Consider the following 14177-nt stretch of genomic DNA (forward strand, 5'->3'; position numbering starts at 1 on the left):
TTGCATTTCTCACTTTATAAAAAACCTTTACCATTTCAAACATCTCAAAGAATTCTCTTCTTCAAGTTATTTCATCTTCAAACATCTCTTAAGGTCCTTCTTCCTGTGCCATAACTATTGAAGCTTGGTGTCTTTGTTCTCCTTGAAAAAATTTGAGATCTTGGCTCTAGAAGTTCTCCTTCTCCTCTTTTAAGCTTCCACCTTGTGAGCATCAGAAAAAACACTTGTAAACAAATCAAACCTTCACAATAACCTACTGCTATGATACCAAAATGATCTAAATATGTAAATTGAATATTTTTAACAATTTGCAAGTGAAAATTATATGTCTTTTGGATAGAGGACCAAATTACTAAAAACATAAAACAACTGAAACTAACTACAATTTACATCCAAACAGAGACAAAATAAGCATATCTGAAACACAAAACATGATAAAGGAGGTCACCCCTCTCCTGGGCTACATCTCCTGGTTCAGCTTCTAATGTAGGGCCTCTTTCATTAAGTGTTCAAATGTTTGTTTACATACTTTTAAATTTCTCAAATGAAAAATTGATGTCTCCAAGAGATTTAGCACTGTCAAAAAACCCCATTTGGTTTCTTTCTGCACCTCATTTGGCCAAAAAATTGAGTATGTTATGCATGTTACTAGTTTTTCCAAAATTCTATGGCTAGTCATCCCATAATTGAACCAAAATCTGGCTTGAGAACCCCAAACCCAGAACCAACACACAAACATGGCCTACAATCCTACCCAACAGGGAAAATTATAGGACCGTTAATCCACCCATTAAGCACTCAACCCCAAAAAATTTGGTCATGTTGGCGCATACGACCACATTTAGGGCCGAGATTTTGGGGCCTAACTCCACACCCTTTGGTTTAGTCGCACTCCTAGCCGCATTTGGTCCCAGTGACCTAGAGATAGCCCCCTTACTCCACACACTCCCAGTTCTATGGCCCGTCATGTGGCCTTGGGGCTAGCCACCTTGGGTTGGCCCCCTCTGCATTTCCACGCACCCGATGCTATGGGTTGCCATGTGACCCCAGGGTTGGCCCCCTCCAACCTTCCGCCTCTAGTTTTTAATGTGGTTCCAACTATTTTTGGTGTTGCAGGATATGGCCTTGGGCCCTCCACCTGTAGTCCCATGGGCGTTGTGTTGGCCAGGAACTAAGGCTTAGCCCGAACCCCTCCCCTAATGGTGCTTTTTATAAACTTGATATAGAACACCTTTGCCAATGTTATTAACGCTTGTGGCAAATTGCTGCTGGCCTATTGTTGTGTGCTACAGGTTGTGGTTTGGAATCCTTTGGAGGTAGTTAGGCCTCATACCAAATTTTTGAACTAACCTTTGGAGGCAACGTGGTAACCCCTGGTTGGCCCACGTGGCCCTCGACTACTGGACCAAACTTTACAAAGTCAGCATAAAAATAGAACATTTGAGACAATCACAATGAGACAAGTGTCAATTGACCATAGGCCCATAAAAATACAGTCATACACTGAGTCAGCGTACAAACTACTAACTCGGCATACCTACAACTCAACTTTTAAAATTTTAGTTGTTTGTCAAATCGATCAGTGCACGATATCAAGAGTATGCCATATTAGTTTTGAGTGAAATGAGTTGCGTTGGATTCAGATCAACGATACTTATCCAATCGTATAGCTTTCGAACCTTTTTCAGCATTTTTAATTTTGAGCACTAAATTGATCCCCTGATCAAAACTTCATGCTGCAAGTAATTACAACCAGTCACAATTTCTAGTGTTGATATTTTTTACCTCAAAAATTGTTTTTATGTGCCATTGATTTGGCCTTGTGTTGCCATAGTTTGCAATCATTTGTTTCGTAGTGAGAGATTACTAATACTATAAGTGCTATGAGCACAAGTATCCAGAAGGAGACAACAACTGCCAGTGGAGGCAGAAGCAGAAGAGAAGAAGATGACATCAACACTTTTCTTGCGCTCAACGTGGATTTGGCGATGAGAGATGCAGAAATTTTGAAAAAATATCATATAGGCAAAATAGTAGAGGGAAAGATGTCAAAATGAGATTAAAAGAGTATGCAATGCCTGACCTAACCAATTTCAAAAACGAACACCTTTGGTGTAATTATATTGTGATAATTAATTATAATAATTTATAAATAAAATTAAATAAATGTTTATAGTGATGTTATTTCTCCATATCTTTACTGTGTATGTGGATTGAGGATAATGTCCAATGTTTGGGGTAGACATTTCATCCATCCTGATAAACCAAATGAAGCAAAATGATTAGAAAAGAGTGAAAATAGGATTATATAGGTGCAAAAAAAGGAGAGAGGAACGTTAGGTTTGGTAGGTTAAGAAGGAATGTTAGAATTCAATAGATAGGAGTTAAACCAATCAATAAAATTATATATTGGGGAAAAAATTAGTGTATTTCTAATTATAATTTTTTAATTTTTAGGAAATTAATAATTAAAAAATTAAAAAAAAATAAATAAATAAATAAATAAAATAAATAATTGGAGTGAGAATGTGAGGGGATTATATACTTGGAGGGAGATTAATAAAAGATAAAGAAATGAAAATTAAATTGATGATAAAAAATGAAAGAGAATGAACACAATGGAAGAGGAAATTTATATGAGACCATGCATGGTGCAACATATCAAAGTTGAAGGTTGTGAATTAGAGGTTTCAAAGAATGGCTTAACTTGTAGCCATATTCCTAATTAAATTTATTTAGAAAGTTTGATTTTGAGGGCTTCACTGATAATCAGGGTGGAATAGAAGGGAGTGGGGGTAAGGATTTTAGCTTTGTGAAAACATACAAGGTGTTTATATTTGAATGTGGGTTCAACTAAGGAAGATTTTAAAAAGCATTTATGATATGTATCATCTATCTTTTCCTTTATATGAGATTTTATGGATCTACTAGTTTGGACAATATAAGAATTTCCATGGGAGCATGGAACTTTATAACCTCCAGGGCCTGTCAATGGATCCAGGTGATCTTTGGGAGAACTGAATAATTTTTTTAATGTCTTGAAGGAGATTTACTATTTTTCTTGGCTAATATTTTAGAGATGTGATCAATGGTCCATTTTATATAGGGAAGTGAAATCATAGCTCTAGGGGGTGGGTTGATGGTTGCTTAGAGGAATTGAATCGATTTGTCTAATAGGCCTTATGATTTTGATGGAGAAATAAACATTGTTTTTATTTCTACTCTTTTATTTTTGAGGGTTTTTGTGAGTTTACATTTTTCTTTAGAGAGGTGGGGACCATAGATGTGATTAGCCTTAGAAAAGAGTGTTTTTAGGATGGAATATTTCTGGGCTAGATCATGGTGGGTGTGGGAATGGAGGTATCAACCAGGGTTGGTATTTTTGCAGAACAATTGATAAGAAAGTGAACTATCACAACGACAAGAGACCAACGCATCTAGAAATGGTAAAGAAGAGTTTTCTTCTAATTCCATAGTAAATTGGATTTAGGATGATACACTATTGGTGTGGTTCACGAAACCATGAAGGGATGGAATCCCATGAGTCATAATGACAAAGTTATGAACCAAAAATTACTATCAACATCTTGGCTTGAGGTGCCAAGATTTGATGGCTCTAACTTCAAATTGATCCATGAAAATATTTACGATCACGAAAGATAACATGGATCCCATTGTGGTGTCCTTAGTTTGTTCGTAACATGTGCCACATAAGGAAGAAAATGTGTAGTTGAGGTATATTTTTATGATGTTAAGGGTTTCGAGATCAACAAGGTTGGTGTTTAAATCGAGGGTTCCAGGTATAAGTATTTTTGTGAATAAGGATACCACGTCAAACATTACCATAATGCCATTGGAATTGATGCAAAGGTGAGATTTCTTTTGAACAAAATGGGTTGAGTCTTTAATGAAAGGAGCTTCCAACGAAGGGTTGAAGCTTATCAACAAGAGACTAAGAGAAACCATGTGTAGGCACTCCAATGGAATTGATTATGGGCCTAAGAGGAATGTCTTTTGATGAATTTTTGGTTTCCCATCTATTCTAGGAGTTATAGGGAAGGACAAGGTAAGACACTTTTGAATTTGAGGGATGGGGGAAGAGAAGAAGATTTTATAGCTTTAGTGACAATGGAAGTAATTTAATTAATAATATTGATGGGAAGAGATTTATAAGTAAATAATATAGAAGTAAATACAAGAATTCAAGGGAATTATATACTTGGGCAAGGGAGATTAATAAAAGATAAAGAACTAAAAATTAAATTGATGATAAAAAGTGAAAGAGAAGGAAAGTAAATGAAGTGAAAGAGGAAAAAAATTGAGACCATGTAGGGGCAAGAGATCAAAGATTAAGGTTTTGAATTAGATGTTTCCAAGAATGGATAAACTTGTAGCCATTGTCATAGTTAAATCTATTTGCATGCTTTTTGATTTCAAGGGCTTCATGAATAATATAGGTGGAATAAAAGGGAGTGGGGGTGATAATTTTAGCTTGGTTAAAGAAGATAATGTGTTTATATTTGAAGGAGTAAGATAGGACAAATTTTTAAAGACGATTATGATAAACATCATCCATATGGTCCTTCATACAGGCTTTTACGGATCTACATGTTTGGCCAATATAATAATTTCCATAGGAGCATGAAATTTTATAAGTTTAGGGGTCCGTCAATGGATTAATTAACCTTTGGGAGAAATGAATAATTATTTTAATGTCTTGAAGGGTTTGAAGAGAGTTTTAATGTTTTTCTTCACTAATATTTTATAGATGCCATCGCTGTTCTCTTTTATATAGGGAAGTGAAATCATATCTTTTGGGGGGAGTGTTGGAGGTTGCTTAGAGGAAGGGAGTTGAGATACTCGGTAAGCCTTATTTATTTGGTTGGAGGAATAACCATTATTTTTATTTATTTATATATTTTTAAAGGCTTTAAAGAGATGGTATTTTTCTTTAGACACGAGATTGGGATAAAAGATGCGAATAGCTGTGGAAAATAGTGGTTTTAGGATGGCATATTTTTGGGCTAGATGGTGATTGGAGTAGGAATGAAGGTTACATTCAATGTCGGAATTTTTGTGGAACACTTGATGAAAAAGTGAACCATCACGACCACAGGAAAGCAACACATCCAAAAAAGGTAAAGAAGAGTTTTCTTCTGATCCCATAGTAAATTGGATGTGAGGGGACAAGTTCTTGAGGTAGTTCAAGAAGCCATGGAGGGCATGAATCCCATGAGATCATATTACAATGATATCGTCCACAATTTCCAACATTTTGTCTTGAGGTGCGAAGATTTGATTGCTTTAAATTCAAAATGATCCATGAAAATATTTTCGATCAATGGAGATAGTGAGGATCCCATTTGAGTGTCTTCAATTTTTTTGTAACACGTGCCACAAAAGGATAATAAAGTGTAGTTGAGGCAAATTTTTATGAGGCTAGGGATTTTAGGATCAACAAGGATGGAGATTAAATTGAGGGTTTCAAGTACAGGGATTTTTGTGAATAGGTATACCACATCAAAGTTGACCATGATGTCATTGGAATTGAGGCGAAGGTGAGGACTTTTGATTAAAATGGGTTGAGTCCTTAATGAAAAAAGGGGAGTTTCAAATGAATGGTTGAAACTTATCAACAAGAAACTAAGAGAGTGTGTGCTTAGATGCTCAAATGGCACTGACTATGAGCCTAAGGGGAATGCCTTTCTTATGAATTTTGAATTGCTCCTAGATTGTAAAATTTATAGGGTGGGACGAGATAAGACAATTTTGAATTGGGGGTGAGGAAAAGAGGAAGATTTGATAGCATTTTAATGAAAATGGAAATAATTGAATTGATAGGGTTTGTAGCAAGCTATTTATAAAGAGAGGAAGATACAATTTCAAGGAGCTTATATTCATAATCTGTTGAATTCATGACGATGGTGGTGTTGCTTTATCTAATTTAAGAATAAGAATATTATCAATTTTAATATCATTAGTATTTAGTAATATGAAAGTTGATATCTATTAGTATTAATATTTAGTAACACTAAAATTTAATATCTAAAAATGAAAAAAATATGAGAAACAGTAACAAAATAATAATAATGGTTGTTATATTAATTAATTAATAAGATAAATAAAACCCTTTTATAAATTTATTAATATTATCAAAACTCTAGTCAAATATAAACATTGGGTTAATAAGTTGGCTTTAATATATATTGATTAAATAAACAATTATTAAAATAATTAAATCTATTTAAATAATATTAAAATTTTCCCTTTACCTCCTCTAGTCAAATATAGCCATTTTTCTAGCTGTTAGGTTGACCTCTCTCCCTATTTAACCCTCTTCCTAGATCTGCTTCTTCATTGTGTCCTGAAAATGAACCACATTGTTGGTTCGAAATGGGTTGACCAAAATGTTCAATGTGATTTATTCCGAAAAAACATTTTATACATTATGATATAGATCACAGAAGCTTGAATTCGAATAAGAATAAAATTCTTAAATGCATCATAATTCTTTCAATGGAAAGATTAAGAGGTAGGGTTTAGAAGGCCTATAAACCTTAATTTTTCTCTTAAGCTTCAAAATATTTAATATACATCTAGAAAGTCAAATTTCACAAAATAAATTGTGTGGGTGTAAACTAATAATGGAATACCAATACTCAACTCTGAAGACATGTTCCGCATGGCTCTAAGAATATAAAATTTTGATGTTACGCTAAATTCGCCGTCGATTTTGTGATCCCGCTTCTTCTGTATAGTGATGAAAGTTAGCATGCCTATGGCAGATCGGCGTTCTTGTGAAAATGAAATGTATGTAGGTCGTGAGTCGTGACTCTGCCTTATTCACTACGCATGCAAACATAGATGCCGAGAATCATCACATTCACATTGAAATCTAATTTAATAACAGCAAAATTGCCAAAATAGACGAAAACACGCTTATCACACACGTTGACGGAAGGGCACATCTACATTGCTGTCACCGTTTGCTTTGTTTTCCTTGATCATCTGACAGAGAAGTCACCATTTCATTTGGAAATGGCGGCCAGAGATGCCAATTCTACAATAATGAACGGGGAGGTTATAGAATTATCCCCATCTCCTCAACAATTAGATGTTAGCATTATAAACATACCACTTCGTAAGTGGACCGGAAGGACGGAGAAAGATGGAAAAAGTAGAGATAATTCCCAGAAAAGAGGGCAGTGGATTTGGGCTGCTGTGCTGGGAGCCAACGATGAATTGGTGACCACGGCATCGTTAATGGTAGGAGTGGGAGCAGTCCAATCAAATGCAAAGACTATGGCTGTAACAGGCTTGGCATCCCTGGTGGCAGTAGCTTGCAGTATGGTGATTGGGGAATTTGTTTCTGTGTCTGCTCAACGTGATGTAGAAGTCTCTACCATGAAAATAAGAACAAACAACCTAGGAAACCCTATTGGGGATGAAAGTCTGCCCAACCCGTTGCAGGCAGCCCTTCCATTTGCCTTCGCATTTTCTGTGCGAGGACCGGTGTCCTTACTCTCAGCAGTATTTATATCCTGTTACGCCCTTAGAGTTGGAGTGCTGGCATTCGTATCCAGCGCGACCCTTGTGGCTTTTGGTGCAATCGGAGCTTACTATGGCCGCTCTCCCTTGGTAAAAGGAACTCTGAGAGTACTGATAGGATGGTGGATGGCCATGTTAATAACCTACGGATTACTCAAGATCTTTGCAGCTATAGCAGGTTAGAATTATTTTCAACTGCTCCTAATTATTCTGAAATTTACATTTTAAATCGTACAATAAATCATGTCTGCAAGGATTGTAGTCATTTGTCTGTAGCTTAAATCATATGTTGTTATGGATGAAATTTTTCTACTCAGCTAAAAGGCGATTGTCTGGGTGGATTGAAATTTCACTATTGCGGTTTATTCCTCATGGCTCAAGTAATTCTTCAAATTGTTGGAACTTTTACGCTATTTCCTTTTATTACATTTCGGTATTTTTACCATTAGGGATATGGGGATTAAGGTTATGTTGGAATTTTTTTTTTCCAGATAATGTTTTCGTGTAAGTTTATTCGTAGTTGTTCATATAAGCTATTCTATTAAAAATATTTATATCTAAAAATTAAGAATAAAAAGCGTTGACGCCCTTAGGGTAAACAAAGTTAAAAATGAAACGACAGTAAAATGGTAAAAATTAGGGTATCCATGCCTTTCCTTTATGCTTCCTCGATTTCCTGTCAAAATGAATCGATGTTTTGTATCATTCCTTCCCATGACCTGAACGTTCCACTTAGGTGTCTGGGAATTCACTGGCACTTCTGACACACACCCATAATTAAAAAAATTCACTAAGTAGACGAAATATATATTTTTGTTTTACTATTCAAAAATAAAGATGCTTACCATCATCAATTATGAAATCAAGCAATCACATAAATATCATTGCGGTTTAGATACATTAAGCTCAGAGTATTTAAATATTTTCTTTCCTCTGTATGGTTAAATATTCTTTGTAACCTTAGAACTGTAAAAGTGGTCGCTATGCCATGTTTATTGTATAAAGGTTTGGTTGAACTTAAATGTATCCACGGCAGTTTTTCCTATTTCCACCTCTATAAGTTTATAAATGATGGTTCTCTCTCCACTCCATTTATTGGTTCGGGAAAATATTGATAGTTCTCTCTCCACTCCATTTATTGGTTCGCGTGCTGTCACTCAGAGAGTTCGTGTGCTATCACTCAGAGGGTTCGCGGTATTTCCCATATCAAAGGACATTTATAAACCTACAGAGGTGGAAGTTATAAACCTACAGAGGTGAAAATAGGAAAAGCTATCCACGGCTATGTCTTAATGCCTTCAGCTTGCGGAAATAAGTCTGATTAAATGCATATTCATCATATCTTCTTCCATTGTACCATTCCCTTATCCCTTTGTTTGCCATTAAGTTGGCCTGGCCACGTGCCTAGGGATCCGGGGCCATTCCTTCGCGAGGGTTCGATAGAGTCTACAGCTGGCAGATCACCGCTTGGTTGACTGAGCCAAAATCTACGGTCCTCGCTGCAGCTGGACATCCGACGGTGGTGGCAGAGATGTTAAGTCGAAATCGTGGTGGCAGAGATGTTAAGTCGAAATCAGGGGCGAGTTGGGGTTTTTCCTGTTGACATTTTGCTGTGGAGGGTTTCTGCTTTCACCTCTTGCAGAGGGTATTTTCGAGTGCTCTAGCTCCATCTTCCGACATAAGGTTCTCAGTGAGCAACTCTCAGCGCTTTCATTCTGTTGAGTCTCGGAAGGAACAGCTAGGCTGGTGAATCCTCGCCATTCTCACCGTTTCCTTTTTCTTTGTGTTGGCAACAGACTCTGATATGGTGGAAGTGGGACATTGCGTGCCGGAGAAGAGCTACGACAGACCGAAATTGCCCGACAGCTCCCCAGGTATGAGTTAGCAGAATTTCCTATGTTTTTCAGGTGTTCAATTTGTTTTGTTTTGTTAAACCCTCACTTCTACTTCCTATTGTTTCTGCCAGGGTTTGAGGGCTTTGACCCAGGAGGCTTCTGCCCGGCGGGTGAATTTCCCAAGCTATCTCTCGGCCTTATCCGGGTATGAGGTGTGCTCGGTTCCAGTTCTTGTTTTGTTTTCTTGGCGGTTTGAGTGTATTACTCGATTAGTCGTAAAATTTCTTAGAGAAGCCTTGCTTGTTTTACTTGTTAGTTATGAGAACCCTCTTTTATGAGGCTCTCGGGTCCACCCTGGCTAGGGTGGCGATGAGGGTTTGTTCAGTTGCAGCTTTTTCTGCGTAAGTGTAAACCCTGGGTTCTTTGAAGTCTGGACGACCATACCCAAAAGGTTAAGGGTCGTATTCGGTTAGTAGATGTGCTCGCTTCTATTCACAGTCACTGTTTTTCTTTCTTTAGAGGAGACGAGGAACTCTCTCTTGGTAGTCTATTACTGTCAATATAAAAGCGCAAATTCTTCCTACGCATTTGATGGAATTTCTTTTATACTTGTAAATATTTCTTTCATGATATATGCTATAGAATTATGGAATTGCTCATCCAAGAGCTCTCTTGCAATGTTGTAATTGTATGAGAATTCTTCAAGAGGTACAGTCTTCCTATTTTAATTTCTTGAATTAGGGTTTAGTCTGTAATTAAGGTATGGTCGTTTGTGCTCTGTTTTCCCCTTTTTGTGTTTAAAAGTTACAGAGGCACACATATATCACATATCTCTAAAGCTTGTAGGTGGCTGGAATTTCCGTGTTTTTCTTCTTTACTGCTAATGATTTATGTAGCTTGGTTCTCTTGTTTCCAACTCTTTAGTTGGTGCATTATTACTTGTTTTCTAATGGGAATTGTCAAATCTTAGGCTTAGCTTACTACATTCAAAATCTGGAAAACTGTATACCTTTCGCCTTGTAATTAATTACCTTCCTATGATGGGTAAAACTTTACCTTTTCAGAAATAACAGCGTTGTTTTATAGTTTCCTTTCTTGTGCTAAAGTGTACAAAATTTACCATTGGAGTTGCTTTTAATCTTATGATATAGCCTACAGAAAATTGGATGTTCGCCCAGATTTTTACATACTAAGTGCTTTAAGAATAATTTAATGAAATTCATATATACAAGCCGACCTAGTGTAATCAATTAAAATTACTGTCTACAGTCATAATTTAACTCTGACAAAATTAAGACAAATCAATGTCTCATACAAATCTATTAACACTAAACAGGATACTCTTCCAGAATATTACTTATCTGGTTATCTGATCATTGAGAATTCGTTAACTCGATTTGCCTCCCAACCTTGAGACCTACGAGACCTACGCCACAGTTAGGACCTACGAGACCTACGCCACAGCGCCTTTGTCTCCCCCTGAGCTGCCCCTTTGTCTCCCCCCGAGCTGCCCGTTTCCGGGTCGGGTCTTCCTTCTGGTTATCTCATCATTCAGAATTCGTTAATTCGACTTGCCTCCCAACCTTGAGACTTAATGCCTCCCAACCTTGAGACTTACGCCACAGCCGGGTCTTACGCCACAGCCGGGTCTTCTTTCTGGTTATCTGATTATTCAAAATTCGTTAACTCGACTTGCCTCCCAACCTTGAGACTTACGACTTACGCCACAGCGCCTCTGTCTCCCCGGAGCTGCCCTTTTCCGGGTCGGGTCTTCCTTCCAGAAGCTAAACTTGATCAGTTGTAGTTATCTGGTCCTAACCAGACTTAACTACTCATGTTCCTTTATCTGGTCCTAACCAGACTTAACTACTCATGTTCCTGCCTATCCTTACACTGTAACTACTCATGTTCCTTTATTTGATCCTAACCAGACTCAACTACTCATGTTCCTTTATCTGGTCCTAACCAAACTTAACTACTCATGTTCCCGCCTGTCCTTACAGCACAGTACCATTCTTTCCTTTCTAGGGTTTCTTTTCTCGTATATCCCCTCATCTCAGATCCCCCGTCCTCTCGATCTTTTTTCGTCACCTCTTGACACTCATCACCTCTTGACAGGGGTTTTCTCATGAATTATATTAAAAATCACTCTTGACGAGTGTTTTTCTTATGAATTTGATTAAAAATCACTTTCTTGTCAAATTTCCAGCACGGTGTTTTCTTTTAAATAATTTAAAACAGAAGTTCTATTCATTAACCAAAACTTTTAAATCAATTTACCAGTTTGTTTTAAATGCAGTAAAAATAAAAGAATATTCATATTTACGGGGATATCACAACTTCTATAATAAGAACTCTCTATAATAAGAACTCTCTGAACTCTCTGTCGTTTGTATATATAATAAGAACTCTCTGAACTCTCTGTCGTTTGTATATATTGGGATCTCTTTAGGTTAATTAAGACATGGTTCTCCATTATGATGATGATCAAAAAAGAGATTTAAAAATGAAAAAAAATGCATCCTGCATTTTAAAAAATTTAGGAGGAAATTTTGGAATAACAGCCAATAATGTTTTTTTCAAAGATAAATTCCATAAATATGTATTATGTATCATTTAGGAGGAAATTTTGGAATAAGAAAGAATCCGTAGAATTCATTTATTAATATCTATTGAGATTTAAAAATAAAAAAATGCATGCTACATTTAAAAAAATTTAGCATTAAATTTTGGAGTAAATAGCAAATAATGTGTTTTTCAAAGATAAAGTCCATGAACATGTATTAAGTAAAGTGGGTAGTAGAGATATATTTGGATGAGGTCCAAATAAAAAAAATCCGTAGAATTTATTTATTAATATCTACTATTAAAATTGTTTAGTATTATTTAATATTCTGCTAATACACATATTGTACATGTAACACATCCATATTTATGTTATTAATATCTATTAAAATTGTCTAGTATTATTTAATATTTTGCTCATGCTCATACACATATTATACATGTAACACATCCATATTTATGTAACAAAAAATTATTTATGCATTTTTTTATTTAATACTTTTATTTAATACTTTTACCAAGTAAAAATCAATGGTTAACATTTATGTTATGATTTCCAATAGATTTTGCATATTACAATAATTGAAATAATCATATGTGAAAGGATTGAATTGATTAGTCCAACAATACCTATCAACTAAGGCCTTTATACTAATTCATGATGTTCAGAGGTTAATGCATTAACATTATAGGCTTGTTAAACTGATGCGAGTCAACTAAGGTCTTTATACTAATTCATGATGTTCAGAGGTTAATGCATTAACATTACAGGCTTGTTAAACTGATGTGAGTCAAGCATTTTTGCTGACACAGTATTCGGCCTAAGGTGAACTTTATGGTTTGGCAGTGTTTATATGCCATTCCGTCGTTGCACATTTAAGCTACCACTACGGCCTCCTTACAGTTGTATTAACGTTCAGCTTGTGTGATGGCCCAATTGGTGAGGTGGCTCGTTGGAAAACTTTAATGTGGTTCTACTATGTCGTTGACCTTGGGATTCGCCTTGCTTCAGTGATGTCTAGTTGTTGTCGTGATCGGATGGTGGGAGAGGGTTTTGAAATTCTATGCATCCGGTGTAGTCTATGCTTCATTCTCATTGTTCTTCCCCGATGGAGGGTTTTAGTTGATTTTGTATGGAGCCTTCGAGGCGTAGGTGAATACCTCTGCCCTCTGCGTGCAGTTAACTTGTTATCTTTGCTTTATTCTTGCTGGTTGCCGCCATGAATACCCTGCTAAACTATTGTGGCTCCTTCAGTAGTTATTACGGGCTCTCGGTCTTCGTTGCTCGACCACAGGCGTAAAGGAGGGTTTGATACTCGATCTGGCTCAGGTAATCCTTGGAAATTTCTTTTGCCTTTCCCTGTACAGTTCTTTCAGCTCATTGATTTAATTTTTGGTTTATAAATTTGATTGATAACCTCTGTCATTCCTTCCGCTTGGTGGAGGATTTGTCTTGCAGGTAAAATGATGGCTCTTGAGGGGTTAGCTGAGGCTCAGTTTGTCTGTGTGCAGAGCCAAATGTTTGAATTTCTTAAGGGTACATGAGTTTTCTACTTCAGGGTTTTATGGAGAGGGTGTTCTGCTACCGATGCCCTCTGTGTTTTAGGGAAGTTTCACTGAAAAGTTTTGAAGCTATCATCATATTTTTGTTAATTTAACTCCAACCCTTATCAGGGAGATGATTTTTGGCTCATGAAAGGTTGTAAGAGCCGAGAAGTCGACCACCTCTGGTTTAATAGATTTTAGGGGAAAAACCCTCTTTTGCTCTGGTGATGAAATGGGCTGCTATGTTGTTTACAGGATGTTTTAAGCTTTATGCTCTGAACAATTTCTCAAGTTAATAATTATAACATACTCATAGTTTTGTCTGACATTCCATTTGGAAGACTGTATGCTAAATCTTTTGATCTGAAATGTCTATACTTCGACTGTGTGTGAAATATGGTCATTTTCTCTCTATTATATATTAAGGGTTGGATTTTGCATATATATATATATATATATATATAGCCTTCTGAAAGAAGAAAAAGTTGTTCTGGAAAGTATAGAAGGATTGGTTATTTTCGCTTGAATCTATTATTTAACTAGAGTTGGAACTACCAACTACTAAATAGAAATAATTACTAATAAACTTTTATATAACTTTTCTTAATCTAACCTTCTCTCATAGAATGCCTAATCTAGCTTATGAAAGATTATCATAGGTTTCAATATAACGCATTTACTTAC

The 14177-nt window shown here is 36.2% G+C and overlaps 1 long non-coding RNA gene and 1 pseudogene across 1 annotated transcript; both read left to right on the plus strand.

Moving 5' to 3' along the window:
- Window positions 1–7903, plus strand: part of LOC149156476 (vacuolar iron transporter homolog 3 pseudogene) — a 53240-nt pseudogene extending 45337 nt beyond the window's left edge.
- A 415-nt stretch (window positions 7904–8318) lies between these two features.
- LOC149156477 (uncharacterized) lies at window positions 8319–9839 on the plus strand. Its single transcript, XR_016262262.1, has 2 exons — window positions 8319–9422; window positions 9515–9839. It is a non-coding gene; the product is annotated as an uncharacterized LOC149156477 (long non-coding RNA).
- Window positions 9840–14177: the final 4338 nt, after the last annotated feature.

This window comes from Pinus tabuliformis, chromosome 9 (genome assembly GCF_031772625.1).
Source record: "Pinus tabuliformis cultivar Carrire ecotype Pingquan chromosome 9, CPIR1, whole genome shotgun sequence".
Taxonomy (NCBI): domain Eukaryota; kingdom Viridiplantae; phylum Streptophyta; class Pinopsida; order Pinales; family Pinaceae; genus Pinus; species Pinus tabuliformis.